The sequence below is a fragment of the Callorhinus ursinus genome, unplaced genomic scaffold (assembly GCF_003265705.2).
Source record: "Callorhinus ursinus isolate GAN/ISIS: 27379988/994484 unplaced genomic scaffold, GSC_fseal_2.0 scaffold18, whole genome shotgun sequence".
Lineage (NCBI taxonomy): Eukaryota > Metazoa > Chordata > Mammalia > Carnivora > Otariidae > Callorhinus > Callorhinus ursinus.
In genome coordinates this window covers 27598697-27625891 of record NW_027397080.1, presented here as the reverse complement: position 1 = coordinate 27625891, position 27195 = coordinate 27598697, and the positions used below count along the sequence as shown (strand labels likewise).

General features: G+C 49.3%; 1 long non-coding RNA gene across 1 annotated transcript; it reads left to right on the top strand.

Moving 5' to 3' along the window:
* Positions 1-16: 16 nt before the first annotated feature.
* Positions 17-18309, top strand: LOC141374458 (uncharacterized). The gene is made up of 3 exons (XR_012381367.1): positions 17-384; positions 1871-3686; positions 18223-18309. It is a non-coding gene; the product is annotated as an uncharacterized lncRNA (long non-coding RNA).
* The last annotated feature ends 8886 nt before the right edge of the window (positions 18310-27195 follow it).

Below are 27195 nucleotides of genomic sequence, written 5' to 3'. Positions count from 1 at the left end.
GGCTTCACTACCGTTCCTGTGAGTGGTTGCCGCGGCCTCCCCTCCCCCTGCGCAGTGCGGGGCGCGCGCGCGGGCGCGCACACGGGCTCGCTCCGACTCGCGCTCTCCCCGGCTGGCTCCCCTCTCTGCAAGCCGGGACTTGCCCGCCGTGTCCCTGAGGGCTCGCAGCAGTAACTCGAACACGCTGGAACCGACTCCTGCGAACCGGCTCCCTCCCCGAGACAGTCCTCCTAGCCCGGGCCGCGGTCTCCCCGAGCTGGGGCGCCCGCCGGCCAGGTGGCGGGTCCTGCGCTCGGGGCAGGCCCGGGGGAGCTCGCGCACGCTTTGATCCAACCAGGTCGACCCGGGGTTATTTCAGGCTATTTGGTCACCCCCTGCCTCCAGGTAGGACCAGGAAACCACTCCCGCCCTTTGCCCGGACGCCTTCTGTCTTCACTTAGAGTGCACTTTCTTAGTCTGCCCGGGTCCTTCTTGTTTCGGGGCCTGGGGGGGGGGGCGGCAACTGAGGAGCAGGATTTTGCTTTGAGAGGTGGGGGTGAGCCGGGTGAAGGAACTTCTGCCCCCAAGGTGCCAATAAAATCCCCATAAGATTAGCTGGGAGCATATTTATTGCTCATCTGGGGTAGAATTACCTTGACTGACAGCAATTTCTTTAATAACAAAAGCCTGTAAACAAGATGCCCTGGGCGGGAGCCCCCTGCTTCCTGCAGGCAGCGACTTCTGTCTTTGGGTCTCCTTGGGCTGCCCTAGCCTGCACCCACCTTTTCTCACCTCCTGCCCTCTCCCCGGGGAGAGTGTCTCCTGTGCTTCAGGGTGGGACCCTGCTCTTTAAGAGATGTCTGTTGCAGGAAGTCTGGGAAGTGAGTCACACAAAAGCAGCCCCAGTTAGAAGTGCTGATGGGACTTGCCTCCCACTGCCCGTGACTGTCCCAGGCCAGGAGGCGAGAGGATGAGCCAGGGATCTACTCTGTAATCTGGGGCAGGAGTTCTCCAGCCAGGCTTGTTGGGGCGAGGAAGCCGGGCCTCACCCCCAGACGTTCTGATTCAGCAGGGCTGGGTGCACTGGAATCAGTAGGTTGTTCAGTGCTCCACCTGGGAGTTCTGCTGAGGATCCCGGTGAGAGAGTCGCTTTCAGAAAAGCTTATTTGGGGGTGAGGGGGGGGCGGGCAGTGGCTGGGGATGACCTTCCTGCCCACAGGCTCTCCAGTTAGGGGAAGAAGTTCTGCAGGTGAGGATCTTCCTTGCAGGTGAATTGGGAAACTCATCATCTGGAGAGCCACTGCAAGAGTGGGGTTGGAAGAGAGCGTCTGCACGGAGGGCTTATATTCTGACATTTAATCCTCCCCCTGACCTTGCAATCGGGTTGTAGTATCTCCATTTTCCGGGTTACCCAGCCAGAAACTACAGGAAGGAGGGATTCAAATACGGACCTGATTTCTCCCCACACGCCACCCCACTCAGGCGCGAGGGGAGGAGAGAGTGGGGTTGAGGCTCCCTCCCATCTCCATGCAACCCTCTCAAAGTGTGACCCAAGGGTAGGCCTGTCTTCATCTGACTCCCAGGCCATGGCGAAGGGCAGGACTCCCTCAAAGTGCCTGCACCCTCCCACCTTGGAGGTCTCTAAAAATGGAAAAGAAATCCCAACCCGAGAGAGGCAGGCCCTTTCTACCCAGCCACGCCGGGTGTCAGCGGGCCGGCTAATGAGACGCTGGGGAAATCGGGAGCTGGAAGCCAGCACTCAGCCTGTTGTCATCTGTCATCTGTTATCCTCGGGGCCGCCTAGTGGCCTGCCTGCGACATTGCGCCTCCAAGCTGCCCCAGCGGCGGCCTCCCGTTCCAGCTCACTCACCAGCTCTCCTTTTCCTTCCAGACCTTTCTCCTACATGAGGGCAACACTCCAAGCCTAAAAGGGCCTGAGAAGATCATACCCCCCACCTCTGCATGTGCCTGCTGCTTGACCAAGGAGAAAACCAGCACAGAGACGTTAAGCCACTCATAAACACCGTGGCATGTTCACCCATGTCCCCTGGTCCCCAATCTACCCGCCCCATTCTGACGCCAGACCAGCTGGGGGACCACTGGGTCCTGCTTATGTTTCCCCTGCATGTGTATTTAGGATGGAGGGCGGGCAGGAGGCAGACAGGAGGTTGAGGACCCCCATTAACCTCCAGGGTATCGGGCCCTTTACACATATTCTGCTTTCAGAAATGAGACTGCCTGCAGAGGTGGGTGCCATCCCAGCCGTTTAATGCAGGAGGAAACAGGCACAGCATATCCAAGTGACTCACGGAAGGCCACAAGGGAGGGTCCACTTCCCTCTCCCAGCCATCAGCTTTGGGGGGAAAGCAGAATAAAAAGGAACAAGTCAGGCAGTCCTAAAAGGGGGTGGCGATTGGCTTCTGGCTGAGAAGCAGACCCCTTTTCCTACTTGTGCTACCTTCAGGATGTGGGTTTTTGGGCCTGCCATCTCTGTGGGCCTCAGGCTTCTTCCATTATCAGCTGCTGCCACCTCCTCTGTGCCCCCCCCAACCTGGTCCCCAGAAGATGAGGTTGAGGGGGCACTGGGCTGGGGGGTGTCCAGAGGGTCCCTGTGGCTTGGCTTTAGTGAGAACTGCATGGGACAGGACCCCCCACCCTGCCCTCCCGCCTCCCCCATCCCTTGTCCTTTGCTCTTGGTACCCCTCCTCCCTTAGTTTCCTTGGGGGCAAGGGGTGGGGAATTTAACTGCAGGGCGAAGTTTGAAATTTCACATCCCAGCCCAGGGAGAGGGCCCCACAGCCAGCCACTCCCCCCAACCAAAAACAGTGAAAGGAGCCTTTGTGGGTTTGATGGAGTGGGGGGTGAGCTGTAGCCTGGAGAACTAACTTTTTCCATGACTCAGCTCTCCTGGTGCAGGGCGGGCACAGGAGGTGCAAGGACCCAGCTGGGCAGTTCTAGAGCTGCCTTCTAGCCCAGAGCCAGCCGGGCATCAGGGTTAGAGGTGGGCCCCCAGGAGAGCCTCCCCTGCAACTAGCAGGGAAACTTGCTGGCCTTGGATAGGCCACCAGCCTGTAAATGTGTCCCTCCCCCCTCCCCCACTGGGTCCCCTATTCTTTACTTACTATTGCAGCCCCGGTGCCAAGCACTTGAATATTCATGGCTTGTTGCTTATCACCATCTCAGCGGAGAGCTGGAAAGATAAACGGGCATCAAGTGTTGACTTTTATTTATGAGGCTCAGAGAAGTCAAGAAAGTCACCCAAGATCACACAGCTAAGAGATGGAGATAGGATTTGAACCCCTGGTCGAATGCCAAGTTCTGTCTCCTTTATCCATGGACGTCTCTCACAACGTGTAGGATCACCTGGGCACTTGTCAGATGCAGATTCCTGGGCTGCCAGCCTAGACTACTAGAACCAGCATCCTAGGGTGGGGGCCCATGAATGTGCATGCAGGCCAGGCAGGAGATTGTTGGGCACCCAATGTTTGAGAACACCCAGTGCTGCCTGTCTGCGGCCCCTTGCTACTTCCGGCCCCTGCAGGAGGAAGTTTCCCTTGGTTTTACACTCCTGGGCAAGCCCTTCCATCCTTTGCCCTTAGGGTCTACCAGGGCACTGAGCCCTCAGTCCTGGGCTGTTCTGGGTGGGTGGCTCTCAGCAGCTCTACAGATACCTAACAGGGGAGAAAACAGAAGCTGGAGGAGCAGAGGTACGTACACTCACCCATTCAGTCCATCCTGCAGCCAACCCACCCTGGTGGGGTCCTCTCCCTGGGCTGCCCCGGATGGACCCAGAGGCTTGCAGGGTAGTGAGGCGTGCTGGGTCAGAGAGGAGCAGAGCCTGGCAGCTCTGGTTCAGGTCCCAGCTCTGCAAGCCCCTTCTCCCCAGCTTCCTCATTTGTAAAGGGTGGATAACAATGAAGATAGATTTAGCTACTCAGAAAATCCCCTACCAGGAGCTCAGTGAGTACCAGCTCTTGTTTTTATGGTGGCATGGTCCCTGCTTGTCAGGCCCTTTCCATCTTGCTGGGGAGCCAGTTTGGCCCCATGCAGAGAGATACGGGGGGCTTATGTTTTGCAGCGTTCTTGGACCGCCCTGAAGCAGGGCTCCTGGAACACCTCGCCAGGCTGGGCAATTTCCCTCATTTCCTCCCATCACCTTCTACCCCCACAAACCCCCCCCCGCCCCGCCCCAACATACTTTCTCTAGGACCTTTTCTCTCTGGCCAAGGAAACACCTATTCGTTTTGCAATGTTTCTTTTAGCTCCTATGCTACTTTTTTTTACCCCTAGGAAACTTCCTAGCTGCCTCCTTGGTCCCCAGTGTCTTCACTTCAGCCAAAGATGGCCCCAGGGTCCCTTCACTTGACCCCAGGGTTTCCCTCCCTCCCAGCACACTCACACTGCGCTGTAACTGGTTCCACGTGGGACTCTCACACCAGGCTGGGAGCTTCTCAGGGGTAGAGGTTGGACTGCCTAGGTGGGCGGGCGACCCACGCAGTGGTGCTGGACCCCTGTGGGGGTTAATGCTCTGCTGTCACCATCTTGGAATTGATCATTTTTTACTTGTGTGTTTTGTAAATGAAGTCAGACCTGCTCTCCCCCAATGAAGAAACTGAGTCTCTAACACTAAGCCTCAGGAACAAAGGTAGTGAAAGATTTCATACATTGATTCATTGATTCATTGATTCATTCACCAGCTGTTTATTGAGCAGTCACTGGGTGCCAGGCCTTGTTCTAGATGGTGGAGAGACAGTAGTGAGAGGGACAGCAAGGTCGCTGCCCTCATGGGGCGGGTATTACTGCCTTGCTGGGAGGTGAAGAGAGGAAGGATGTAGGGGAGATGTTCCTGCCACAGGGTCCAGAGCAGCCTGCAAGGAACTGGGAGTGGATGCAGTGATAACTTGATGCGTGCTCACATGCGCGTGCGCACACACACACACACACACCCGCGTGCGTGCTTGCTTCATTTGACCATTGGCAACTTTGCCCTGAGCAGAACAAGCTAGCAGTGTTGAATGAGGGGGTTGGATTTAGAAAACCTCGTGGTCTAGTGGAAACCAGTGTTTCGTGAAGTTTAAGATGGGCTGCCGTGTGTGTGTGTGGGGGGGCGGCATCTATGTGGAGATGGACACCTGGGGAGGATAGGAGCTGTGTAAGATGGCCAGCTAGCCAGGGGTACCTGCTCAGCCAAAGGAAACAGGGAGGACAAATCAGGCTTCAGACAGCAGAAGATCTCTGTGGGGAGGGGGGACACTTGGTCTGCAAAGACACTTGGTAGGGAGACTTTAAAAACCTAAGGAAACACCCTGCCCCTACCCCAATCCAGAACATTTACCAGGTGGGTCCCTTTTCTCCTTGGTGAGTCTGGGTACATATATAAAAAACCAAAACCACAAACCCAAGAGCAGGTAGAATGGCTTCTCTCCTCCATGAAAGCCTGCCCCCGACAGGTGAGTATTTTCCGTGGAGTTACAACTCCTGTCCGCTCCAGGGGTGTGGTCGGCTCGCGCAGGCAGGTTTTGCTGGTGGGTTCTGCGGGCTTCGTGGGAGTGGACGCTGGGGCAGGTCGTGTTTATTCCGGCTGCTGGGGCTGGGTGGAAACGCAGACCACAGCCAAGGCGGACACGTGGCAGGAACACAGACGGGGTGGGGTGGGGTGGGGATGTAATTTGAGAAACCTTGGGCGGAGGCCAGGAGGGCACCCAGCGGTTGTCTCCTGCCTCCTGTCTCCAGGTGGGTCACACAATCCTAAATCAGGGCGTGGAGTCTTGGTATGAGGGTGGCTCGGGGGTTGGCATGACAGGCTTTGAATCTAAGCTCTGCCTACTTGGTCGCTGCGTGAGTTTGGGCTGGCTCTTTGACTTTCTGAGCTGAGCCTGTGTGTTCTCATCCCTAAAATGGAAATTACCACCTACAGAGATGATGTCTTTGAAGGGCTTGGTACCTGGCAGGGAGGAGATGCTCAGTGGGTATTCTTTTCCCTTGTCCTGGCAACGCGTCCTCAAGGAACTCACAGTCTGGGACTGGGTGGGGCGGATGGAGAGCCTGAGTGACAGGGTCCCCGACCAGGGGGGAGGTGAGCGTGGGGCATATCTGAGTGGCAGGGTGTAAAAAGCCTTCCCTGGCACCAGAACAGGCCCAGAGCTGGGGCCCGAGGAGTGCTCCATCCTTACCCCACAAACCTGTTCTGTAGACGGCTCTATGGGCCATACAGCCTCTGTTGCAGCAGCTGGACTCTGCCGTCTTAGCGACAGACATTATGTAAATAGACAATATGTAAAGAGCTAAAGATGTGCCCTCTCTCATGATCATGACTGTGTGTCAATAAAACTTTATTTACGGACACTGAAATGTGAATTTCATATAATTCACACATCGTGAAATACCATTCTTGTCTTGATTACTTTCCAAACATTTAAAAGACCCGCAGACTATAGACAAAAAGGCTTGGGCCAGACTTGCCTTGGGGACTGTAGTTTGGCAATTTCTGCCCTAGACTACCACCATTGAGCCAGCAAATATCAGTCTTTTGAGACCTAAGAAATAAATGAAGTGCGAACCTCAGTAAAACAATCTGTTTTCTTGCCCTCTTTCTGGAAATTGATCACAGGGACTGGTCCACATTAATGTCCACTATAAGAAGTAGAGAATCACTAGGGAGACCGAATGTACTGAGAAGTTTTGTTTTTTTTTTTTAAAAGCAGTAAGACATGAGAGTCTAGTGATGGATTTAAGTCCCCACAAACAGCTAACCTTTATTGAATGCTCACCATGCCCTGGGTGCTATTTGTAGATGCTCAAATGTAATATCTCATTTAGTCCTAACAGATGGGGACACTGAGACTCCAAAGGTTGTCACTTGCCTCAGGCCATTCGGAAATTCTCAAGCAGGAGCTAGACCTCCCCGGGTCTAACTTGTGATTCTAGGGTCTCCCCTTTGTTGCCTCTCAACAATGGACCTGCCTTAAGATTGATTACATCTCTGCCATTTATTGTGAGAGTGCTCTTTGTTGTGATGACAAAGAGAGCCCAATCGCCTGTCCCCTTGGCTCTGCATATGCATCCCAGATACTCCAGACTCTCTTTATTTTGCCGCATCTGGCCTGCTGTGGCTCAGTGGGTGGGGACGCAGGGCTCCCTCCTGCCAACTCTGGTTCCATCATCGAAAAGCCCTTGTTTGGGCAATTACTTCGGTGTCTTTTTGCATGTTGCCCTGATCAATTTATAAAATACGAGTAGAGAAATAGATGGAAGTGCGTATATTCATGATATAAAGATTATGTCTCTTAAATATAAGAAAATTAATAATAGGGACCCCTGGGTGGCTCAGTCGGTGAAGCATCTGCCTTCAGCTCAGGTCATGACCCCAAGGTCCTGGGATCGAGTCCCGTATCCGGCTCCTTGCTCAGCGGGGAGCCTGCTTCTCCCTCTGCCTGCCGCTCCCCCTGCTTGTGTGCTCTCTTTCTCTCTGACAAATAAATAAAATCTTTAAAAAAAGAAACAACAATGATCATTATTATTTTACTTTTTCCTAAGTGCTTATTAGACACCAGGTTCTGTGCTTTGTGTGGATTTTGTCCCTTAGCTGTCATGGCCACTGGCTGCCGGGGCACTGTTGCTATCCCCATTTAACAGATGAGGAAACCGAGGCCCACATAGGAGGAGCAACTTGTCCAAGTTGTGCAGTCTTGGGTGGTGTCGCTGAAACACAGATGGCATAATCCAATCTTCTGGACGTCATGACTCTGTAGCCTCTGTCAGGTGCTTGTTGAGCTTATGGTGCGGTGGTCAGTTATAAAGGAAAAGAACAACATCCCCGCGCCCCCAAATCATATGCACACTATTGACAATATATTACCTTGTTACAGAGTCAGTCTAATAAGCAGGGCATAATTAGGAATTTTATACTTTTTTTTTTTTTTTTTTAGCTCCCTGGGAAGAGAGGTGTGTTTTCCCACAGTTCGGGCAGTAAAACCCTTAAAGCGTTAGGATACACATTTGTATCAGCAGCACGATCCCACATTTGGAAAGAAAAAGCCGAAAGTACATATTTGTATTGATTCAGTTACCATTTGGTCAGGATTTACTGTGTGTGGGGCAGTATACTAAATGCCTCATGTTCATTGACTTTAATCTCATTTAATCAAAACGGTTCCTCTGAGGAAGGATCTATATTCCCCGTTTACAGCTATGGAAATGAAGGTCAAGCAGCTTGGGCAAGGCCGTGGAGTCAATGAGTGGCAGGTATGGAATTCAAATTTAACTCGGTTTTGCTGCAGAGCCCATTCTCTCTGCTTCTCTCTCCCCCTGCTCTAGACCTTTGTCTTTCCCGTCTCTCTCTCTGCATGCACACACACGCACACACACCCACGCATGCAGGTGTGCACACACATCCACACACAGAAGACAGGAAAAGAACACATCAAAACGTTACCTGTGGCTGTCTCTGGATGATAGTAGGTGCATGTGGTTTTCATCTCGTTTTTAGGTCTTTTTACATATTCCTAACTTTCTATAATGAGCTTATACTAAGAAAAATCTACTCGATCTTTTTGTACGAGTATCTTGTTTTGGAGTCAGCAGGATATAGGAGTTCTGGTGTGAGGCCACAGAGCCCCTGACCATGGGCCTCCTCAAAAAATCTGCTAACAAATAAGACAGGGCCGCCAGAACCTTTGCTTCTTGGAACTGCCTAATCCGTCCTATAATACCTTGCTTTGTAGGAAAGTTCTATGCATAAATCCCATAAAATCCCATAATGTGGAGCTGACACTGAGCCTACCCAGAACAAAATCTGCTAATGATCACTGCTTGCCAGGAGCCTGCAGAAGTGATCAGATGTGTCACAACCCCCATGCCTGCCTCCCGCCTAAACCTTTTGCGATAAGGGCTCTTTTCACGAGTTTATAAAAGCCCTTTGTTCGGATCACGTTGGCTCTTTATTTTGCCTTACTTGTGTGCTGAAATTCTGCGGGGCCAGAAGGGGCTGAGGCTAATCCTGAAGTTTGGGACCCAGGGAAAACCACGGGTTTGGAAATCCAGCCTGACGACCTACCTCCCCCAACCCACGGCCTCCCTGGGGGTACCGGCCCTCCTCCGAGGCTGCTGCTGGAGGTGAGGGTGGCCGCCCCACCCCGGAGTGGCCGCTGGTGGTGTGCGCTGCCCTAACAAAGCCAGAGCGACTCTGGGCAGGACTCTTAAGCACTCTGTGCCTCCACTTCAATAGACTGAAAATGAGGGTGATATTAATTACCTGGCTGGGCCACCTGACCCTCGCGAGAGGTGTCCTTCCCTTCCTGCCCTTCCCCCAACATACTGCCTCCCCACCCCCACGTGCGGGTACCTACTGGTTAGGTTTTCACCACTCAGGGATTGATGAAAGTTTGTAAACTGTAGGTCTGAAAAGACTAACAGAAAAGTTGCAAAATCGGGACTAAGAATTCCTGTGTACTCTTCACTCGTGTTAGCTAACATTTTATAGTTGCTTCCATCCATCCATCCATCCATCCATCCATCCATCCATCCGTCCATCCATCCATCCATCATCTATCCATCATCTGTCTGTATATTTTTTTTCCTGAGATTATGTCGCAGACCCAATTGCCTGATAGTCCCAAATACTTTGTGTACGGTTCTTAAAAATAAGAACTTTCTACCACATAACTACAGTACTTCTTTTTTAAAGATCTTCTTTATTTCTTTGAGAGAGAGAGAGAGACAGAGACAGAGAGCACAGGGGCAGGGGGAGAAGCAGGCTCACTGCTAAGCAGGGAGTCCGATGCGGGACTCGATCCCAGGACCCTGGGATCATGACCTGGGCTGAAGGCAGATGCTTAACCAACTGAGCCACCTAGGGCACCCCTACAGTACTTTTTTTTTTTTTCAAAATTAGAAAGTTGCCATCAATACGATGCTATTATGGAATAATCTACAGGGCTTATTCAGGCCAATTGTGTCACTAAATCCTTTATAAGAAAAGAAAAACATTTTTTTCTTGGATAGCATTTTTTTTTCCTAGTCTGGGAACCCGGCCAAGGGAACACGTGGAAGTTAGTTTTCATGCCTCTTTTGATGCCTACATTCTGGTCTTCTACTTTCCTTTGACTTTCATGACCTTGACATTTTGGAAAAGCACAGTTTGCTCTGGCATAGACTGTGTTCCCCATAAATTCGTATGCTGGAGCCCTAACGCTGGTACCACAGAACACATTGTATTTGGAGATGGGACCTTTAAAATGAGGCTGTGAGGGTGGTCCTAATCCAGTCTGAGTTGTGTTATAAGACGAGAAAATCTGGGCCCACAAAGAGACCCCAGGGATGTATGCACAGGTAGGAGAGACCATGTGAAGACACAGGGAGAAGGTGGTGCAGGGGAGGGAGGAATTTTCTTCATTCCTCTGGGTTCTTCTAGCTGGTTTAGGAATTAAATTGATACCAGACAGATTAACAGGAGAGAAAACCGAAGTTTTATTACATGTGCGTGGAGGTTTTATTACACGTGCATGGAGGCCCAGTAATGAAATTGAGACCCAGTGACCAAGGCAGGTGGTCTTTATACATTTTAGACAAAGAGACAATAAATTTGTGAGAAATTGACAGGATAAACGAAATCAGGTGTTTGGGAGCTTTAATTAGTAAGGAATTCTAAGCAAATTTAGGCTGAAACCCTAGATTAAGAAAAAACCCAGCAGGGTTTGTTTCTACGGTTTTCTCAACTTTAAAGTCCCTAACTCTGGTGAGGAGGATGTCTCTTTGACTTCTTAGTACAGGGAGGGTATTTTTCACGTGGGAGATTTGTGTCCTGCTCTCACGGGTTTGGAGGAGAGTCTGAGTGTTCTTGTTCTACTGGTTGTTTTCCAAGGAGCTTCAATTCAAGATAATCAATATGCCATTGGGGTACATTTTGGGGCGGCCTGCTTGGGCCCTTACAGTTGCCTCCTCTGGCACTGTCCTGGAAGCTCACATTCTAAACGCCGAGCTGGGGACCAGGGAGGGAGAAACCGAGTTAGTCAAGGAGTGGTAAGAGATCTGCAAAGAGAGGAAAGAACATAGATCAGAATGAGGACGGAACAACAGGAAAGGATAAATCTGAGTACATTTCTGCACACCCCACCAGACCAGTCTCCCACTCTGGAAATAGATCAGTCCAATATAATATCTATGCTTCATTGGCTGGTGAAAAATATTCACTCTTTTCTTTCGACAGATTTATGTTACATGTTACTCGGCCGGTTTGGTTTACACAGAGGCAACGTTTTCCACCGATGGATTGCACCAGCTCCTCCTTGCCAGGCAGTCAGGATATCCAGAGCATGCAGATTTCAGAGAATCTTAGAGGCTAAGCTGTTACCGCCTGACCCAGGTGTTGTCAAATTTGGCCCAGTGGTATTGAACTCTTGTTCCATTACCAGAGAGAGAGTTTAGGATTGTCTTTCCTAATTTGTAATCTCTGAAATTTGGGAATAAGACTTTTAATGCAGTATAGACATTGGAATTGTCACATCCCAGTGGATTTTCTAGGATTCCTCAATGGGCACATTTGGGTGGCATAGTTTTATGAACAAAGGAGCCCAAGTTTGCGGTTCGGCTGGCATTTAGGGTGGAGTGCTTAGTGAAGGAAGGAGCCAGGCATCCTGCTCCACATCATTCAGACCATTTAGGTGGGAACACTCTATGTATTTTGTTGCCACATGAAAGTAAGAAAGCCCAGTGCGGTTTATAGGCAAGGTTAGGTTGGAACCTGTAGCTTTCAAAGTCTGGAAGGTTCAATGACCCTTGCCACTGCTAATGTTAATATCCATCTAGCTTTGTTCGTCATGTGGTCCTGTCAGTCTCCAAGAGCAGAACAGGTTGAGAAATAGCTGATGTAGGAGGCCTATGGTTGGTTCTGGCAGCAAGAAAGCTTAGTATTATCACCCAGCCAAGTCAGTCCAGAATTTCAATCCACCCAAATATAGTCTGTGGTATTGGGCAATCTAACGAGGGGGGCAGCTGAGATACCCCATGTCATACAGGGCTGATCTGCAAAAACATTTTGGTGATTTGGCAAATGTCTGTGCTGGTTATTTTTAATCTCCTTGCTAAGTCTGAAGATGCCATTGTCAGCAGCGAGCCACAGGGTTTGACTGCAGGAGAGTTCTGGTCTCTCTCCCAGGAGAAGTCCGATGGCACATCTGTTTTCAGTACAAAGGGAAACACTTTCAGCCATTGTTTCTACTCTGACAAGGGATAGTCCTTAAGCTTCTGTGGAGATTTTCTGGGGCCCAAGTAACTCTCTGGGGAAAGGGCAGAGTGACATTCTCCTGATCGTGGATACCATACCTGTGGCCCATCCATCTTCCGTGCTCAGTCTGCCAGGTGTGACATCAGCAGGAACAAAGACCGGTTTGGGTTCTTTGCATTATCTGGATGTTGACAGCGAACCATCAGACTGATTAGTCAATGTGGCCAGCTTTGGCAAATTGGCATAAAGGGGGTTTTCAGTTTGTGCCCCACCTGCTGAAAAAGGGAGGGTCAGTAGGAGCAAGACAGGTTGGGAAAAAGCTCATAGTGCAGACTTAGGGAAGTACGAGAGAGGGAGACCAGCACTTCCCCAGTCAGCCTTCTGTTAAGGGACTTAAACTGTGACAAAGTATTCAAAGAACGTTGTTTTAGTTTTTGTTCTTTATATCACAAAGCCTGTAAAACGAGAAGGGTAGGTGACAGTGAAGTTTCTTGATTTGTGCTCTTGGGAAAAGCTGTCTCCGTGGTGGTGCGGTCTGCTTCTGGGGCTTGGGACGTGGCCATGGAAATCTTTATTTTTAGGTCACCTGTTAGAGCTGTCTCCCAGTCGTCTTGAGAGGGATAAGCTGGGTCTACTTTGGTTGGTGCAGCTTGCACGAATGCAGGAGGATCTTTCTTTTATTTTGATGGCAGTGCAGGGGCTCAGCAATACCTCAGAGGGTCCTTCCCAGCGAGGTGATAGAAGCGTGCTTTCTTCTAAAGATCTCGATGTGCATCTGGTCCCTGGTCGAAAGGGGTGGCCAAGCTCATCAGGTGGTGGCGGGCATGCCTCTTTTGCTGTAGGTGATATGCTGCAAGTATACCAGTTAGTCCTTATACAAAGTTAGTCATAGCATCAGATTATTCCCTTAATCCCCAAATGAAAGGTTTAGAGATACCACAGGCATTGGACCACCAAACAATCTTTCAAAGGGGGTCAAGCCATATCTTCTATTTGGAGAATCCCAGATCTTCATAAGGGCCAAGGGCAATGGTTCCGGCCATTGAAGACTGATTTCTTGACAGATCTTTCCTAAGTTCCTTTTTATGTCTAGATTTTTAGATTTCCTTTGCCCTGATAATCGAGGCTGACATAGGGTATGAAATTTTAATGAATACCCCCGAATTTTTGTAATCAGGTGATTTATCTCTCTGCTAAAGTGAGTTCCTTGGTCTGACTCAGTCCATAAAGGAATGCCAAAACAAGGAATGATCTCAGGTATTAATTTTCTAACCATTGTGGTGGCATCAGGACATCTAGTTAGATAGCATTCCATCCATCCCCTAAACCTGCAGACAATAATCAGACAATGAGAATATCCCAATGTTGAGGGAAAATCTATAAAATCCGTTTGAAAGGCCGAAAAGGGCAGTGTGGACCAAAAAGGGTAAACTGAGTTCTTCCAGAAATCTGGCGAGATTTACAAGTCGCGCCCTGGGAAATAATTTGGCCAGAAATTTTGTGGATGCCAGGACAAAACCAATGGCCTTTTAGTTCCTTAATTGTCCCCTGTTTGAAACATGCCCCTTTTGGTGGGAGATAAGTACAAGGCAAAAGGTTTCAAAAAAAGGGGCTAGGGAGTCCTTCTGGCCCAGGGTAGACTCCGTCGGATAATTGTTTGGCATCCTTTTGGGTACAAGAGTCCTTTTCAGATTGTGGGGCATTTGCCTGATAATGAATAATATCACTCAATGGATAAAGGTAGAGTTAGAAACAGGGTGGAGGAAGAATAAGGAGATCCATTTTGGGCTGCATACTTAGCAGCTCTGTTTTCTTAGTAGGGCTGAGCAGTGAACAATGATAATTTCGGAAGGGGGTGAATAACTTGTAGTAGGTCAGCAATTACATGCCCATTCGCAAAGGGAGTACCCGCGGAAGTTAAGAATCCCCAGGATTTCCAAATTTTGCCAACAGCGTGGCCGACTCCAAAAGCTAACCTGGAGTCTGTGTACGTAGCAGCTTTTCCTTCTACCAACATGCGGGCTCTAGTAAGAGCTATGAGTTCAGCCACTTGGGCTGAGTTTATGGTGGGTAAAGAATGTGCCTCCGGTGTTTTGTGCGGGGAAACTACGACATAACCCGTTATTCTGTTTCCCTGGAAATTTTGTTTATAGGAGCCATCACAAAATAGAAGTACACCTGGAATGTCTGGAGGGATGTCTGAGAGGTCATCCTGTGGCTTTGAGACCATGTCTATGGTTGTAAGGCAATCGGGAATAGAGAGGGGTTCTCCTACATCAGGAGGGGGAGTAAGGCAGCTGGATTTAAAGGTTACCCTGATGAAAGAGGATGGGTTAGTCAAATGAGCTTTTTTCTAAGTGGTCTGTTGCTATGTAGAAAGGTGCTGTGTCCTATGAACTTGTAAGCGAGAAGACCCCACATGGGAAACATACAGGTTGTGGGGGATCCTTGGCTTTGTCAATCAAGGTGGCAGCTTCAGCTACTGTGCATAGCATGGGAACATAGCCGATGCCATAGCGTCTAACTGGCATGAGAAATATGCTATAGGCCATGTCTGAGAAGCCATGGTTCGTCCTAGAATGCCCACAGCAATGCCATTATTTTCATGGCAATATAAATGAAAGGGCTTGTCAAAATTAGGTTAAGCCAAGAGCCGGGGGTGTGGACAGAGCTAATTTGAAGGCTTCCAAGGAGATTCATGCCTCTGAAATCCAGGAAATAGACTCTAAGCTGATATCAGAGAGAATAAACAAGCAAAGGTTTAGTAGAAACCACAAAATTAGGAATCTGTTGGTAGCAGTAGCTGGTGGCCCCTAAAAATTCCCGGAACTGTTTTCTCATTTTGGGGAGAGGGATAGACAGAACTGACTCAAGGTGTTTTGGAGTGAGCTTTTGAATGCTCACATCCTAAGTGGAGAACAATTGTTGGCACTCACTGGAGTTTAGATCTACAGGCTTCATGGCCTCGTGCAGCTGGTGTTGGCAAGAGAATGGGGAAATCTGGACGAGCTCCTTTCTTGGTTTGATTACAGAGTAAAAGGTCATCAACATATGGCACCACGGTGGAAACTTGAGTAGAGGTTACAGAGTCTCGATCTGCTTTAAGGACTTGAGAAAACCTTGAGGGAGGCCCACAATATCCTTGCGGTATGCAAGTCTGGGTTGTCTCCCTCTAAATGTAAATGCAAAAAAGAAAATTGCGAATCAGGGTGCAGTGGGATGGAAAAGAAAGCCAAGGAGAGAGGTCACTTTCTGTAAACCAGGTTGCTTCGGCAGGAAGCATGGATCAGCTGTGTTGGGGACCCCAACTACCAAGGGATTACAGAAGAGTCTATGGCCCTCAGGTCCCGTACGAATCAGTAAGCTTGGTCTCCCTCCGAGTCAAATTGGCTGCTTTCTTCACTGGCAAGGTTGGGATGCTCCAGAGCGGGCGAGTAGGGACAAGGATGATCTGTTGCAGGAGAATCTATTATAGGCTCAATTCCTTGCTCCCATATCTTTGAAGAGAGGGTATAGAGCCACTAATTGAAACGGTTTCTTTTCCAAGAAATGTGCACACATTCCCCACTTCATAACAATCCAACTTGACTTGCATGTGTAGCCCAAAGACTGATTGGGACATCTTTTAACTTTTTTTTTTTTTTTCATTTAACTAAGCTCTACGCCCAACTCACGACCCTGAGATCAAGAGTCCGTGCTCTACCGACTGAGCCAGCCAGGTGCCCCTGATTGGGACATCTTGAAAAGACTTACCTTCTTCAGAGGAATTTGGAACAGAAGTAGGAAGAAAGTAGGAAACGGGGGAGCTTGGTCTGATGTTGTAAAAGAAACAAAAACACCCTTCTCACTGTGATTTATAGGGGCATTAAATTTACATAACAGATCTCTATCCAGCAGGTTTGCTGGTGAAGAGCAGCATGCTTGAAAGAAAGGCCGGGTGAAGGAGAGGAGGCTTACAGATCGATGCTGGGCAGGGCAGAGATCTAGCTGTAGGACAGGTCTCCCTGAGACTGACAGCCTGGAGCGAACAGGGTTGCCCGGTGGAGACAAACCCTCTGAACCAATGGTAGAGAAAGTCGCACCCATGTCAGCTATGAAATCTGGTTCCCAGTCTTATATTTAAGTTTTATGGTGGGCTCCGTGTGACTTAAGATCGGCTGACCCTCTCATTTTTGGGGGGTTCTGGGGTTTAAGGGAATTGCTTTTTAAACCTTCCCTTTTCTTAACTGTGGGACAATTTCTCTTCCCGTGTCCTGGGTTGTTTTCTTTTGTTTTGCAATGTCTGCAGTTATCTGGAGGCAAATAGGAATATCTCTGAATGGGCTTCAAAGTTATTCTGAGTCATGCTCTTGCCTTTGCAAAGACTGACATTGCGTAGGAATGTCTGAAGCTGGCCGAGCTTGATGACAAAGCCCTGGAAAATATGAGGAACTAAAAGACACAGCAAAATGAGCTTTATGGTCCTTCCTGGGTGCTCTTATTGGATTTACTTCCTGACATTTCACATTTACACAAGAAACCGGTATTCCCAGAGCCTGGAGATCTGGCCCAAGTGCTCTCTGCAAAGCTACTAGGGCAAGGGAGCTTAAAATAGGCAGCTGGTTCTTGAAGAGTTCTTCTGGAGAATCTGGAGTTTTAGGACTTAAGGAAATTGGCTGAAGAGCTGAGGTTGGGTTTGAAAGATCAGGGGCCCAGAGATCCAAAAGCCTAAGGATCTTTTGGAGGGTCAGGCACAGGGAGTTGGGATACAGGGAGCTATAAGAAGGGGGTTTATGTCAGATTTGGTTTTTGCTTTTTCTTCTGACTTCTGTTCTTTCATTTTTGAAGGGCTTCCCTAAAGTTAGTCATGTCATACTTTCTTTTTTTAAGATTTTATTTAATTGAGAGAGAGAGAGAACTCGAGCAGGGGGAGGGGCAGAGGGAGAGGGAGAAGCAGATTCCCCACTGAGCAGAGAGCCTGACGCAGGGCTTGATCCCAGGGCCCTGGGATCATGACCTGAGCCGAAGGCAGACACTTGACTGACTGAGCCACCCAGGCGCCCTAGCCGTTATAGTTCTGGTTTTGTTTGTTTGTTTGTTAGGTTGGGGTTTTTTGTTGTTGTTGTTTTTTTTTTTGGTATTTTCCTTTCAATTTGATCTTCCCATAAATACCAGTAAGGCACCTGCTTGGAATAAGAGCTCTCTAAAAAGTTTTTCAAATATAGAAGTTTTTCTGATTCAAAAGATCTATCATCTGGCCACTGACAAAGCGGGATCATATTAGAATATTTATTCCAATAGCAACTCAATCCAGTAAGTCTCTCTTTCTGGAAAGCCCTGGAGGCAACTTTCCAGGCTTAGACTAAATCTTTACCATGGATGCAAGAGGTGTCCCTGGAGAGGGCACAGGTGATTCAAAATTTACTCCCAAGAATAGTCTAAGAAAGCGGAGACCTTTGTGCATACGTGTTAGTCTGATCTCGCAGGAAGACGTGAGATGCTAATCTGTGACACCAGGCAGGTGCTACTGGAATGGGACCTTCTAGCACTAACAAACAATGAAGGTGGAGATGACAAAGGCCCTGATGGGCTGGGACCTCTCATGACAAACTTCCCTGATGCTTGTAACTGCCTGTCTTCAGTCCCCAGTCTATTCGACTGGCCACCAAGGCGCACCCGGGTAAGTGTAGCCTCTGGATGGCAGAGACCAGAGAGGATGTTCTCACTGGTCACAAAGCCAAGCTCTCAGGACACAGAACAAGACCAAAGGAAAAACCTCATCTGCATTTTTTTTTTTTTTGAGAGGGAGGGGAAGAGAGAGAGCGAGACAGAGACAGAGAGAGCGTGAGCAGAGGGAGAAGTAGTCTCTCTACTGAGCAGGGAGCCCAGTCTGGCACTCGGTGCCAGGACCCTGGATTAGGACCCAAGCTGAAGGCAGACACTCAACCAACTGAGCCACCCAGGCGCCCCAGGTCAGTTAGTTTGTAAACTGTCTCTCAGCTTGGTCCTAGATCATTCTTTGTCTCTTCTTGCCATTCCAGGTACTCTGGATGCTTCCTCCAGCTAAAACAGAAAGCTCTTTCCACGTGCCAGCCCATGCTAAGGGCTTTACATACGTGATTCTCAGAACAGCCCATTGAGGTGTGTACTGTTATGATGCTCTTTATACAGATGAAGTAAACCGAGCATGGAGGGGCTGAGTTCACATAGCTAAGAGGTGGAGGTGCACATCGGTTTGGCTAGAGGATGTGGGTCCCGGAAAGGTAAACTAATGTGAACAAATACATAAAGTACAGCCAGGGAGGTGAATCTACCGCCATTACAGTCCTATAAAATCGGGGGTGAATGCCATATGGCTTATCTCTGTTTGTGGGGGACATGCATTTGCATTTGTATTTCAGGGCTCAGCCGACTCAACACCACTTCCGATGGAACTGCTCCCCCTACATTGGCCCTTCTCTCCTTTTTGGAACCTACTGGGATGATAATAGCTATTATTGATTGCTGATCTACTCTACACTCGTTTCTGTTCTAGTACATTTATAAATATAATTTATTTAATGCTCGGGGCGCCTGGGTGGCTCAGTCGGCTTAAGCGTCCGACTCTCCATCTCAGCTCAAGTCTCGATTTCAGCTCAAGTCTCGATCTCAGGGTTGCGAGTTCAAGCCCTGCCTTGGGCTCCACGCTGGGTGTGGAAACTCCTTAAAAAAAAAAATTTCGTTTAATTCTTATAACAACCCAACATAAGAGGCAGGTACAAACCCAATTTACAGATAAAGAAGGCAGAGGGGAAATAACCTGTCCAAATCTTACATGAGACTGGGAGCTTCTCCAGGGTAGGGCTGGGCAGCTTTGTGGGTATGTGACCTATGCCGTCACACAGGGTCCCACACCAAGAAGGCTCCCCAACTTGGTCTGATGCTCTACTGTTGCCATTTGGAGATTCCTGATTATTTTTGAACGAGGGGGATGCATTTTCATTTTGCCGTGGGCCACAGGACAGCAGCTAGTCCTGTGCCTGGCTCCCATGACCTTGCAGCGTTTCTGCTCTGCACCCACTGAGGACGGCCAGATTGCCCGAATGCCAGAAACATGTGTTTATTTGCGTGGGTGGCCCTCCCCAGCCTGGGAATTAGGAGCGGGCCGGAATTCCACAGAGCCTGGCACGGTGAAGATGAGCAGGACATGTTGCACAAATTGACTAATGAATCAACTATTGATTCAACCGAGACAAAGAAGGGCCACCATTCAAGACAGGGGTTTCCCCCAAGGCTGGCCTGGCAGGAAATAGTCACCTGCCACATTTACCTCTCACCTGCGCGCAGATTCAGACTGGGGAGAAGGGAGAGGGCAGTGATCTGGAAAGGAAGGCCTGCTTCTGGGAAGGGAACACAGACTTCTGTTGTGGACAGGGAAGGAGTGGAGCCGTGCTGCCTGCAGCTCTCCAGTCACCTAAGCTGTGAGCCCCCCCCCTTCCTGAAGGCAGCCTGGCTTCGGAAAGCTCATCTACTTCCCGGCTTCCAGCACACAGATGCTGCCTTCAGAGGGTGCAGAAGCCAGCCCGAGAGCCCCTGATGGTGGGGGCTGGAGAGTCAGCCAGGCCTTCTTCATGTCTTCAATCCTGGGTTGAATGCCACCTCCTCCTGAGAGTCCTCCCAGATTTCTCCAAGGCAGAGGGGTCCACATCCTGTGTGTTCATTGCTCTGGGTTTCTAATGAATTTAAAATGGTGGTCTGGGGGCTCCCTTCATAAGAACTGATGCCCAAGACAGTGAGGACACAAATAATCAACATGGCTACATTTGAATCTGGTAAAAAGACCCTGCAAGTAGGGATGATTGCAATGTACCCAATCCTTGAAGCCCCCCACCCCTCCATCTCTACAAGCCTCACTCCCTCACCTCTCCTGGTACAATGTCACCGCCTCGGTGAGGCCTTCCTGGAGGTCCCATTAACTCTGTGACACCACCCCTGTGACACCACCCCTGTGACACCACCCCCATTCTGCAACCCCTACACTCTCTTTCTCTGCCTTCTTTTCCTTAGTAGCACTTTTCATCAGACTTATTATCTTTAAATTGTTGTCTCTTTATGATCCAGGTCTCTCCGTTGGAAGTCTCTGAGTGCAGGAATTCATCTGCTGTGATCCCGGCACCTAGAACAGGGCTCAGCCCATAGTAGGTAACCAATAAATATTTATTGGGTGAGTCAGTTCCCACTATACAATTGAGGGATCTGAGGCTTGGGAAGGTCAAATCCCCAGGCCAAGGTCATGTGGGCTGGTGAGGGGCAGTCAGTCTTTTATTAACCCTTGGGGGACCTCAAACACGGAGTTCCCACATGTCCTAGCAATTCCGCTCGTAGGCACACACCCAAGAGAAGTGAAGACACATGTCCACGCACAATCTTGTATGCGAATGTTCATAGCATTATTCATAATAGCCAAAAAGTGGCCATCAACTCATAAAGGGAAAAGCAAATGTGGTGATCCATATACTGGAGTATTATTTAGCCATAAAAAGAAATGAAGTACTATTACAGGCTACAACATGGATCTTGTCAACATTTATGCCAAGTGAAAGAAGCCGGGCAGCAAAGACCACATACTGTAAGATTGTAAGATTATGTGAAATGTCCCAAATGGGCAAATCCATGAAGATAAAAAGCAGATTAGTGGTTGCCTGGGTTGGGGGGGAGGGTGGGGGAAAATGGCAGAGTGACTGCTAATAGATAGGTTCAGGGCTTCTCTTTGGGGTGATGCAAATGTTCTAGAATCGACTGTGACGATAGTTACACGACCCTGTGAATATGCTAAATATCACTGAATTGTATACCCAAAATAAGTGAACTGTATGGCATGTGAATTATATCTCAAGAAAGCTGTTATAAAAAGACCCCCACTGAAGCTCCAACTGGATGTTGGAGCGGGGAGAGGTCCAGGAAGAGTAGGCATAGACCCTGTCCTCCCATCTCACACGTGGTGGGGAGACAGAACTCACAGGTCACAAAAGCAACTTCACAGTTGTAGGGATGTCCTATAGGAGATGGGGGTACAGTGTGTGTGGCAGGTAAGTGGGGATCTGTCCAGGGCAGGGTAGGTCGGGTTGGGGAAACTGTACTGGAGGGGGGAAGACCACCTGGGATCTCTATCCCCCACACTTAGAAGCCTCAGGTTACGCTGTCCCCATGGGACCAGGCATCTTGAGGAACAGGGCCTGGTGTGTCGTGAGCTCCACCGGGGGCGAGCAGGGACCCCTCCCTAGGGGCTTGCATCTGGGCACCTGCAGGGGGTGCCTAATGCTTTTTAAATCCCTGGCTGACCACCAGACTGGTTCAAATCCTACCGTAGTGAGATGAAATGTGGCCCCCAACAAGATATGTCCACATCGTAATCTCCAGAGTGTGACCTAATTTGGAGAAAAACATCTTTGCAGATGTGATTAAGCTAAGAATCTAGATCGTTCTAGATTTTCCAGCCAACACTTCTGAAGAGCGGCTCACAGAGAAGAGGAGAAGCTGTGGAAGAGGCTTCTCTTCCACAGAGAGCAGAGGCAGAAGCTGGAGAGGGGCCCCCACAGGCCAGGGAATGCCTGAGCTCACCAGAAGCTGGACGAGGCCAGGAACGATTCTCCCCTGGAGCCTCCCAAGGGAGGGAGCGTGGCTCTGCCCTCACCTCAACTTTCAGACTCCCAGCCTCTGCAATCATGAGAGAATGGATTTCTGCTGTTTGAAGCCAAACTGGTGGTCATTTGTTACCGCAGGCCTAGGACATTAATTCACCTGCCTCCTCCACTTACCAGCTACCTTACCTGGAACAGGTTTCCTAACACTCCTGAGCCTTGGCTTCTACGTCTGTGAAACGGGGCAGTTTCTACATCCAGGGGCATGTGACGACTTGAGATGGATATGGGTGAAGCTCTCAGAGGAACGCCTGGCACTGGCTGTGGGCCTCTCACTAGTAGCGAGCATTGAAAGTTCTATTGCCAAACAGTTCTGGCCCCAACCAGTTCTGTCTCTGGCAGGGGCACGGAGGGACTTGAGAAGCCCCCACGCCAGCCTCTGTGTATGATTTGTCACACCTAAGTCGGGACCCTGGCTCATCAGGGGCGATGGAGGCCGTGTTGCTAGAAACGGTGTTAATGACCCCTTGTGAAGCCATTTTTAGCCCCGTGAAAGGGATGGCGCGACCTCACGGTGGTCAGAGTATGGGAATTAGTGGGAATGATCCCAAGGGTGTCGTCTTTAACACCCATGGAAGGGATGGCAGGATCTCGCAAGTGGTCGGTACACAGACTCTGGGTTCGGCTCCCTGCTCAGCCGCTTCACTTGCTTTGTGATCCTGGGTACATTACTTAACCTCTTGGTGCCTCAGTTTCCTGACCTGTAAAATGGGCACGATGTTCACCATGCTGCTAGCCCGTAGTGTTTGTAAATGCTTAGGTTGGCGTTAGAAAATGCTGTGCTGGTGTTAAATACATATCCAACTTAATAAAGAGGGTATTCCTTTGAATCTGAAATCTACCCAAATTCCCACTGGAGGCAAAGTTCCCTCTTCCCTGCTTGCCCGCACCCTGCCTCCACAGGGAAGCTCACCCTCACCCCCCAGGAGGGTTCTTGGCTGCTTAGGGTTTTCCCAGCCAACACTTCTGAAGGCTGGGAGAAGTGGGTGAGGGCTATGGCCCTTGCCCCCATGTGCCTGGGTCTCTCCCTCTGGGAGACACACCCAGCTTCGTGGTGTGAGCCCTCCCAGGCCAAGCATGGAAGTGCTGCCTCGGCCCCATTTTCTCAAGGCCCCACCCCCTGAATTATTAGAATTCTTGGCTATCTGGGAGTGTCCCCAAGGGGTCTGCTTCCAGGGTGGGGTTAGCTGGGCTGAAAATGGAACACCATTTTCTCACCCATAGAACGGGGTTCATAATGTCATCCCTCAGCCCGGAGTGGAATTCGGAGGCACCACCTTGCGTGGCATCCCCAGGAGACTCTGGGGGCATCTGGGGTAGACAGGGTGGGGCCCCAGCCCAGCCAGGATGCCCTGTCCTCATGGCACAATGGGGATCTTGGCTGGCAGTGTGCAGGGAAGTTCTGATCTGCCCACCCACAATGCTCTGTATTTCCCCTCTGGAGTCTGTTTTGGGACCTTGGTTCAAAACCCTGCTGTGATCAGTGACGCTCCATGTGTCCCCCAGTTTTTAATTCCAGAAAGGCACCCACCCATCAGTTCAGGTGTGTGGAGCCAGCTTCAGAGAACGTCTCTGTGCGGGGCACTGGCCTGGGAGACAAGGGGTTCCTTGAGGTAAGTTTCCTTCTGTCCACGTGTTCATCCACCCATCTGTCCGTCTGTAAATGAGGGCAAAGTTAATTAGGCAACTGGCGCCTCAGTGTCCTCGTCTATACAATGAGGATGACATCAGTGCTTACCTCTTGGGGTGCTTCTGGGCATTAAACAAATTCATACAGCCATGCCTGGCCAACCGTAGGCATGAAACTACTGCTGGACCTCATTGATTATTGTTGTTGTTGATGTTGTTATTATTTATTTTTACTTTTTAAAAAGATTTTATTTATTTATTTATTTGGGAGCGAGGTAGAGAGCAGGGGGGAGGAGCCGTGGGAGAGGGACAGGCAGACGCTAAACTGAGCACGGAGCCCGATGCAGGGCTTGATCCCGCGACTCCGAGATCATGACCTGAGCCAAAACCAAGAGTCAGACGCCTAACTGACTGAGCCACCCAGGCGCCGCTCTTTGTTTTGTTTTGTTTTGTTTTTTTAGGTTTTTACATATTTTATTATGATAAAAATAGAGAAGAAATATATATATCAGCATTAACTTCACAGAATACCAGCAAGAGGAACATTTGAAACCGGGTCGTGTCGAATGGTCACAATATCTTGGACTTACATATCCTTTTTCTTAAATTTTTATTTCTCTGTGATAGCTAGCTTATAACTTAACTTTATTAATTTCTCAGGGGTGAAAAAAAATCTTTTTTTTTTGAAAGATTTTATTTATTTATTTGAGAGAGAGAGAGAGCACAAGCTGGGAGGAGGGTCGGGGGTGGGGGGAGGGAGAAGCAGACTCCCCGCTGAGCAGGGAGCCAGACATGAGGCTCGATCACAGAACCCGGAGATCATGACCTGAGCCAAAGGCAGACGCTTAACCAACCGAGCCACCCAAACCCTCTGAAAAAGTCTTTAGTAAACATGATTTGGTACCCATGGAATAAGAGGCTGTCAGTTACAGGACAACACTTAAATACTATACATACAAGAACACACTTTTTTTTTTTTAAAGATTTTATTTTTATCTATTTGACAGAGAGAGACACAGCGAGAGAGGGAACACAAGCAGAGGGAGTGAGAGAGGGAGGAGCACGCTTCCCCGTGGAGCAGGGAGCCCGATGCGGGGCTCGATCCCAGGACCCTGGGATCATGACCTGAGCCGAAGGCAGATGCTTAATGACTGAGCCGCCCAGGCGCCCAAGAACACACTTTGAAGAAAAAGATAGTTATCTTTAGTTATTTCTCAGATGAGAAAATTAGATGCAACACACTTGTTAGAATACATTATAATAAAAGACATTTTCTTTCTTTTTCTGTTTTTTTAGTTTCAGATTAGAAATTCAGCTCTTTTTCTAGTCTGCAGCAGATAATTTTTGTGTTTTAAAAAATCGTGTAGCAGCAATAGTTTTAGTTAGGTGGTTTTTCTTAGTTATAAATTTATAATATTGTCGTGCCTAGAGTCCAGTTTTTTTGTTTGTCTCTATGTGTTTGGGCTCTTTATTTTAAATTCAGCATCCAAAAGCGATTCTTTGGAGAAAACAAGATAAACAGTTCTTTGGGGGAAATAGTAGTAGAATCACTTTTTCAAGGGAAGATTAAAATATGATCTTGAACTTTGTTCTGAAAATTTACCTATCCTGAAGGACCGATTTTAAAAAATCGAGATATTGAGAAATATGCCCTTCCTTTCTGTTATTGATACTTTGTCTCTACTGCTTCATCAAAAGGTAGTTCTTAGCTGACATAATGAACTCCATTTTAGAGTTCTTTACCTTGAGGATATTTACAATCCTTTAATTTAATGATAAACCTGTCTCATATTCCCAGGCGTTCTCTTGATGTTATTATTGCATTGCTATGAATCTGCATAAAGTTACACACAGCCTCACATACGTGGTAGGAGATTCCTCACCTTTGGCCATGATCTTGAGAAATCAATACAACCTTATACCTGAGTCTGTTTCATTTCAGTGCGTTCACCCCAAATAACTCTTGGTAGGCTGTGTGCTTGGTAGTCCTCAGGAAATGCCAACTATTTAGGAGTCGCATCGCCCCCTTGAGTACCTAGAGTTCCAGCCACAAGCAGCCCCATAGATGTGCTCCCCAGACAGCCTGTGCCTCTTCATCTCCTGTAGCTCTGGAAATTTCAAGAGGACATAGCATAATCCCCCTGCTGTCCTCACAGCCCCCTGATGTCCGAGGTCCCCCACCCAAGCTGAATTCATAGTCTCAGTGGAGCCACATGGGGCAGAGGTCATGGGAAGAGAATGGTCTGGGAGTTAAGAACCCCAAAGCTCTGAGCTCAACTTGTTCCGTTTGTCCCCTAGGAACCCTCTCTTGGGAGGAAGGAAGAAGATTGGTTAAGACGGTGGACTCAGGATCGAGCTGCTCAAATCAAACTCCTGCTTCAGCGCTTCCTTGTCTGGGCTTCTCCTCGTTCAGGCTCAGTTTGCTCATCTGTCAAATGGGGATAAGATAATACATACTCTACGGGCTTCTCCTGAAGAGTAAATGAGATGACAGTCCTGAAGTACTTGGCACAGTGCCTGGCACTTAGTAGGTGCTCAGCAAATATTACTCTCTGGCAGGTTCAACCACTGCCCTTTCCTCTGCGAAACACAACATGGCAGAGGGACTCTGGTCTGCGTGCTGGTCTCTTGGATCTAGCTCCTTCCCCTTCCTTTTCCTGGCTTCTCTTCCCTGGGAGGGAGCCCCACTGTGTCTCAGACACCCTGAGGGATCTTGCCAGACAGAAGCCACAGCACATGCTAGTGTTTCCAAGACAGGGCCCCACTCCGCGCGTCTCCCATGCCTCCCACCGCCTGCAACATGCTAAACCCCTCTGCAGACAGCCTGCAAGTGATTCCTTCATCTGGCTAGTTATTTACGTCCAGATTCACGCGGGAAAGCAGGATGCATAATGACACCTGCCGGTGTATGTTGTCTTATTTGATACAACGAGGCACCATTATCCCCACTTTACAGATGATGACACTGAGGCACGGGGGGTTAACTACCTTGCTCCCAAGGTCTCAGCTATAGTCAGAGGGGGAGCCTGATACAAATGCTGGTCACCTGTCCCCAGAGCTCGCGTTTGCGAGCATCAGGTTATACAGAGTGACCCCATTGTCCAGTAGGAGCACCATGGGCTGCTGGGAAGATGAGCCGAGAGAATACACACCCCCTGCTAACTCAGTCCTTGTCATACTAGTAAGTGCTCCCTAGAACTTAACTGTTGGCTCTTGCCCTCCCCTTCCCCCCATTGGGATCATGTATGAGCATCCATCACTGGACCTGCCTGCTGTAGATGTCCCGTCTTCCTCCCCTGCCCAGTTGAGTCCATAGTAAAACCCCCGGGAAACAGGCAAGCACCAGAGGCCTGACTGCAATGCAGAAATGCAGATTCTCATTACATTTAGGAAAATCACAAAATCCTTTCTTGACTAAGAAGGTTATAATCCCGCGGTTATTATAGAAGCCGATGTCATCAGACGGAATCAGTTTATGCACCAGGCTTCCAGGGGAGGGGCTGGGAGTTCAGGCCCGCTTGGCTGCTTGGGTCTGGGCAGGAGAAACCACTTGAGTGGGGTTAGGCAGCTAGGCATGGTGTGTGTGTGTGTGTGTGTGTGTGTGTGTGTGTGTATGTGTGGCAGGGCATACATGGTGTGGAAGGGCAATGGGGGTAGGGTGGATGCTAGGGGCCGGGAGCAGCACGACGTTCCCTGTCGTTCTTC